The following is a 6,000-nucleotide window of genomic DNA, read 5'->3' as shown; positions in this document are numbered from 1 at the left end:
ATAAATAGTTAAACATACCACAGAGTAGCATGTTGCCCTGTTAGCTTTGTAATGCCTGTAACTTAACATTGAAAGACTGTCCCTTCCTCTGATTGCATATTGCATTTTGACAGACCAATCAAAATGGCAAGGTTTTTACAGGACATCTCCCACCACCACCAGTCTGCTACCCAGGAGTTGACAACCTCCAGATAATTATATCTGCTGCTATTGAAAACTGGGATTAATCAGTATTTCTGAGGAAAAATGTCATCACCTGATTCTGATAGCCCAGGGGTCGGCAAGCCTGGTCCTGGAGAGCCGCAGGGTGGGCTGGTGTTTGTTTTCGCCTTAATACCAGCAACTGATTCATACCCAAAAAACCAGGTGAGGCCAGTTAACTGAGTATTCGACTGCTTTAATTGATCAATTAAGTGCTGAGTAACAACAAAAACCAGCACACCCTGTGGCTCTCCCCAGGGTTGCCGACCCCTGTGATAGCCGCTGATTGTAAGAAAATTAATAAGACAGCAAGAGAGAGGGAAAAACACCTTATTTTATAAAATGCATCCCTGTAATTTGAGGCATTGGGGAAATTATATTTTGGCCTTAATTCTCAGAGTACACGCACGTACACACACATGCTCACACACGCATGCTCACACATACACACACACGCATGCTCACACACACACGCATGCTCACACATACACACAAATACACATATGCTCACACATACACATATGCTCACACACACACGCATGCTCACACATACACACACACACGCATGCTCACACATACACATATGCTCACACACACATGCATGCTCACACATACACACACATACACATATGCTCACACACACACACGCATGCTCACACATACACATATGCTCACACATACACACACACGCATGCTCACACATACACACACACGCATGCTCACACACACACGCATGCTCACACAGATGCTCACACACACACACACACACACACACACATGTTCACACACACATATGCCCAAACACACACGCATTGCTCACACACACACGCAAGCAAACATTGACCCAGAAATTCAGGGGACATCTCTGATGCAGTCATGGATTATTCTTGCGTTGAGTGAAATTGTGCCTCCACACTGCTTGCTTGCTTATTCACACTGACATTTGGAGTAAATAAAAAATATATGTCCTTGAACAGTATGGTAGTTGTTTTGTTTTTTTGTAGATTGTAAATCAGATCATTCAATACAACACAATCCCATACCATTTTACCCTTGGTACCTGCACTGAGTGTACGCACAGAATGCTCACATTCTGTATGAAAAACCATTAAATTAAACTGCAAATGATTGAATAGTCTCAGTTTTTTACAATCGTTTTCACACTTGTCTCAATACCATGTCCACTTTTTCAAAACACTTAACACATTCACCATATCAATAGACTATGTGAAATAAACTGTGGATATTTTTGCATTGCTTTGATACTAATGGCATTCAATCACCACTTCTTCCAAAATTCATGAATACCTCTCTCAGTCAGTGTTCACTACCAGCAAATGTTTGTACAAATACAGCAAATTTTGCAGACATTTAGATACTCTGTTCAAAACAGTTAACTTTCAGTTCAAAACCCAATGAAATTCTGATCATTGTGGAAGGAAATATGGTGCATTTTGGCAGAAAAATGAAACTATATGCTTGAAATACTTAAGACAGATCCTTCTGATTTGAGCAGAAAGTTTATTCAGTTTATTCATTTTATTTTTTGTTTGCAGCCTTGTTACCATCTATACAAAAGTAATCATACTTGCATTGAAATGTGCATGTATATAGGGTAAATATAGATGTAGTTGTCACTGAAGAGATTTTTCCACTATTACTGCTGTATATGTACTGTTGAAACACCTGGCTGTCATTTCAGTGAACAACCTACCCAGGTGCCCCGGTATCACATATACAAAAGGGGCCACCTGAGACGGGTGCGTGGGGGTTGGACCCAAAATGCACGACTCAGAAACAATAGTAATATAAAGACCCCTCAGGGCTTTATTCGGGACGAATCCCAGGAGAGTAGTCAACACAAGCAAAGTCCATACACGTAGATCCAGCCAAACAAAAAGTAAACAAACAAAAAGCACGGTGCCGAGGGAAGAGGCAAACTCGTAGTCGGTAGACGTGCAGGGAGGTCCGGTAGCAGGAGAGCTGTCAGCGGGGCAGATGAACAGACGGACGGCAGGCAGAGGCGTAGTCGTGGGCGAAGCGGGAGTCGAAACCATGAAACAATCAGCGAAGCAAAAGTACAAAAACGGTAAGCGATGGTGCGATGGATGACAAGTTTAACAAGGAGATTAGTAATCGTTAGTAATAAACCTATCCTGCCCTAGCATTAGTAAATTAGTAAATGACATGCACGAGAAACGTAAGGTAACATGAACACATGATTAGTTTGTTAGTTTCTACCCAATCCTGATCTAGCGTTAGTAGTTTTAGTAAATAGACAAATGGAAACAATTAGGGAGTGAAATGACAGAGAGAGAGAGAGAGAGAGAGAAAAGGCGGAACGCAAGGTTTGCGGAAAAACATGTAAAAGTGTATGCATAACAACGACCAGTAAACGTAACAATAAACATGCATCAAAACATAACACAAAGCAAAACTAAGACGATAATCACTCAACATAACAAGGTAATATAATAGTACGAAAACATAACTAGACATGACAAGAAAATAAATCGTAACGAGACATAACTAAACATGACAAGAAAATAAATCGTAACGAAACATAACTAAACAACATGACGAACCTAGACTAACATAATACATGATAAGACAATACAAGACTAATACAAAATGAATAAACATAAAACATGGCGAGACAGACCTGAAACGTGACACCACCTTTGGATTGGCATTTGCATTCTTTAGCCTGTGTGGGGGAAATGGATGCAGCCAGAGGCAGAGGAAGAAGACGTCACGGAAGAGCAAGAACAATTGTGTCTGATGAAATCAGAGCCACAGTCATTGATCATGTGGTAAATCATGGTCTGTCCCTGAGGGAAGCAGATTGAGGGTTCAACCAAACTTGCCTAGATCCACAGTGGCTTCAATAGTGAGGATGTTCAGACAAACCAACAGGTACTATACAGTATTTGCAGCATTCTGACTGAAGGAGTTCAATTGATGTGTATATTACAGCAGTACTGTGATTTGAGAAGTCTCCAGAAAAAGCAGATGTATCAGTGCACATTTGTCTTTGACTTACTACAAGACCCAGTGGTTACCTCACACAGTCACAGAGGGGAGGGGAAGAATGTCAACAGGAGGATACAATAGTTGGGATGGTCAATGTCAACAACAGCATCAGGCTAAGAGAAATATGCAACAACATAATCGCAGACAACAACATATTTCCAAACACTGGCAGTGTAAGCACTACAACCATTTCAAGAGTGCTACAGAAACATCAGATCAGGATGAAACAGTTGTACACTGTCCCCTTTGACAGGAACTCTCAGGGTGTCAAGGAACTCAGATACCAATATGAAGTTTATGAAGGTATATGTGAAGGTTTAGGACCACCACCCACATGAACAGATGTCGCTTCTAGATGCAATGGCTGCTGGGTGTATGGACATACCAGTGGAACACATCCAGGGCTGGAAAAGGCACGCAAAGAGATGTTTGTATAGCAAGAGATAACATTCGGAGTGATGTTCATGAAAATCTATGGCCAAATGCAGAGGACAGGATGGATGGGCCAGGCCAACAGTAGACTTCTGATACTGATAGGCAGAAAATATATGTGCAAATTACTGTATATAGTGAAAATATTGCTTTTTGGTATGTATTTCTTATTGATTGTAATGTACTTTGAGTAATTGATTGTATTGTCTTTTCCTTTTCTGAATTACAGTATATTGCATTGTGAGAACAAACGTCAAAATACTGTAAACCCTCTGAAGAATACTGTTGCTTTTGTGATTTGTTTCTTTATCATATATTGTTTTACATAAATAGTCAAAATAGTTATTCTGGGTTTCCAATATAGTAAAACATTAATTCATTTACAGTTTACTGTAAATTTACCACACTCAGTCATGACATCTATTGTGAGAGGCAAACCAACAGATCAAAAGTTTCTTTAGCTACTTGGTTTGAAATATTTGTGGATGCAAAAATAGAGGAAAGGGAAACACATAATAAATGTATTTAGCAATGCTACAAGTTGTTTGTGTTCTGTAGTTCATTGAACATTGAGTGACAATGTAGTCTTATGGGAGAAAGCATGTGCTATAGTTATGGCAGCAAGAGTCACTTTTGGGTGAAATAGTAAGTGTTTTGGTGGTTGAAGTGCATTTTGCACCAAATGTTAACTGATGTGCTCAGGTGTGTGTTTCAAAAGCAAACTGTGTGAAGAGTTTTGAAAAAGTGGACATGGTATTGAGACAAGTGAACACGATTGTAAAAAACTGTAGCACTACAAGCATGTTGCTACAGAAACTGTTATGGTTTGGGTTTTGGTGTTGGTTGCATGTGTTTTCTGTTTCCTTTTTCTGTTTCCCCCCTGGCAGTGTGGGTGTGTGGCAGTGGGCGTGGCTGGACTGTTGGTACAACTACGAGGCACACCTGGCAGCAATCATCCAATTACCCCGCTAAATAAAAAAGCCCAATAAAAAGCCTGGCTTCACTCCACTCCGGTGCCGAATTATTTCCGACGATAAGTCAGTATTACGGCTAGTCAGTATTACAGCTGCTTGTTTCTTCGCGGTGGTTTGTCTCTCGCGTTTTCCTTTTGTTTCAAAGATACCAGTACGTTTTTACTTACCGGTGTCTCTCCGTTTTCTCCCGTGCACAGTTAGCCTGTATGCCTCGCCTCCTGTTTGAACCCTCTGAACTCTGACGCTGGTTCCCTCGTTGTGGCTATCCCGGCTTGTGGTGCCGACAGTCCGGTCCGCCCGCTGCCTCCCCTACACGCCAGCGTTTTTTTGTTATTGTTTTCTTCTTGAATAAATTTTAGTTTGTATCCTCTCGTTCGTTGTCACTGTCTCTGCTTTGGGGTCCAAAAACATTTTGCGAAACCCAAACGTAACAGAAACATCAGATCAGGATGAAACAGTTGTACACTATCCCCTTTGACAACAACTCTGAGCATGTCAAGGAACTCAGGTACCAATATGTCCAGGTAAGATATCGAAGGTAATTTTGAACAACACAGCACACACAGGCACAGGATTTGCACAACACAGTAAGCTATACAATTTGTGACATATGGTACCTTGTGTATTCTCTAATTTACTGCAGAGAGTCATGGAACTTGAGGCCAGTGAAACCGGACACACATTCATCTATGTGGATGAGGCCGGTTTCAACTTGGCAAAAAGACGCCGCTGTGGAAGGAATGTAATCGGGAGAAGGGCAACCTTATTGTTTTTCTTGATGAACTGTTTGAAAGGCTTTCAGCAGAAAGAGAGCAAGAGAGGCAAAATGCACCAGCATATGTGACTGTATGGGACAATGTGGCCTTTCACCACTCCCGGCAGGACAAAGAGTGGTTTACGGCCCATCCTAGGATGATGTAGTTATGCCAGCCACCATACTCGCATTTCCTCAACACCATAGAATAATTATTTTATGCATGGTAATGGAAGGTTTATGACCACCACCCACATAACCAGATGTCACTTCTAGATGCAAAGGCTGCTAGGTGTATGGACATAACAGTGGAACTCATCCAGGGCCAGATAAGGCACGCAATGAGATTTTTTCCTCGGTGTATGGCAAGAACATTCGGTGTGATGTTGATGAAAATCTATGGCCAAATGCGAAGGACAGGATGGATGGGCCAGGCCAACAGTAGATTTATGATACTGATAGGCAGACAATATATGTGCAAATTACTGTATATAGTGAAAATATTGGTATTTGCTATTTGTTATTGATTGTAATTATTTTGAGTAATTGATTGGATTGTATTTTTCTTTTCTGAATTACAGTATATTGCACTGTGAGAACAAATGG

The sequence above is a fragment of the Conger conger genome, chromosome 15, assembly GCF_963514075.1.
Source record: "Conger conger chromosome 15, fConCon1.1, whole genome shotgun sequence".
Taxonomy (NCBI): domain Eukaryota; kingdom Metazoa; phylum Chordata; class Actinopteri; order Anguilliformes; family Congridae; genus Conger; species Conger conger.
Note: the sequence above shows the minus strand (reverse complement) of the source record.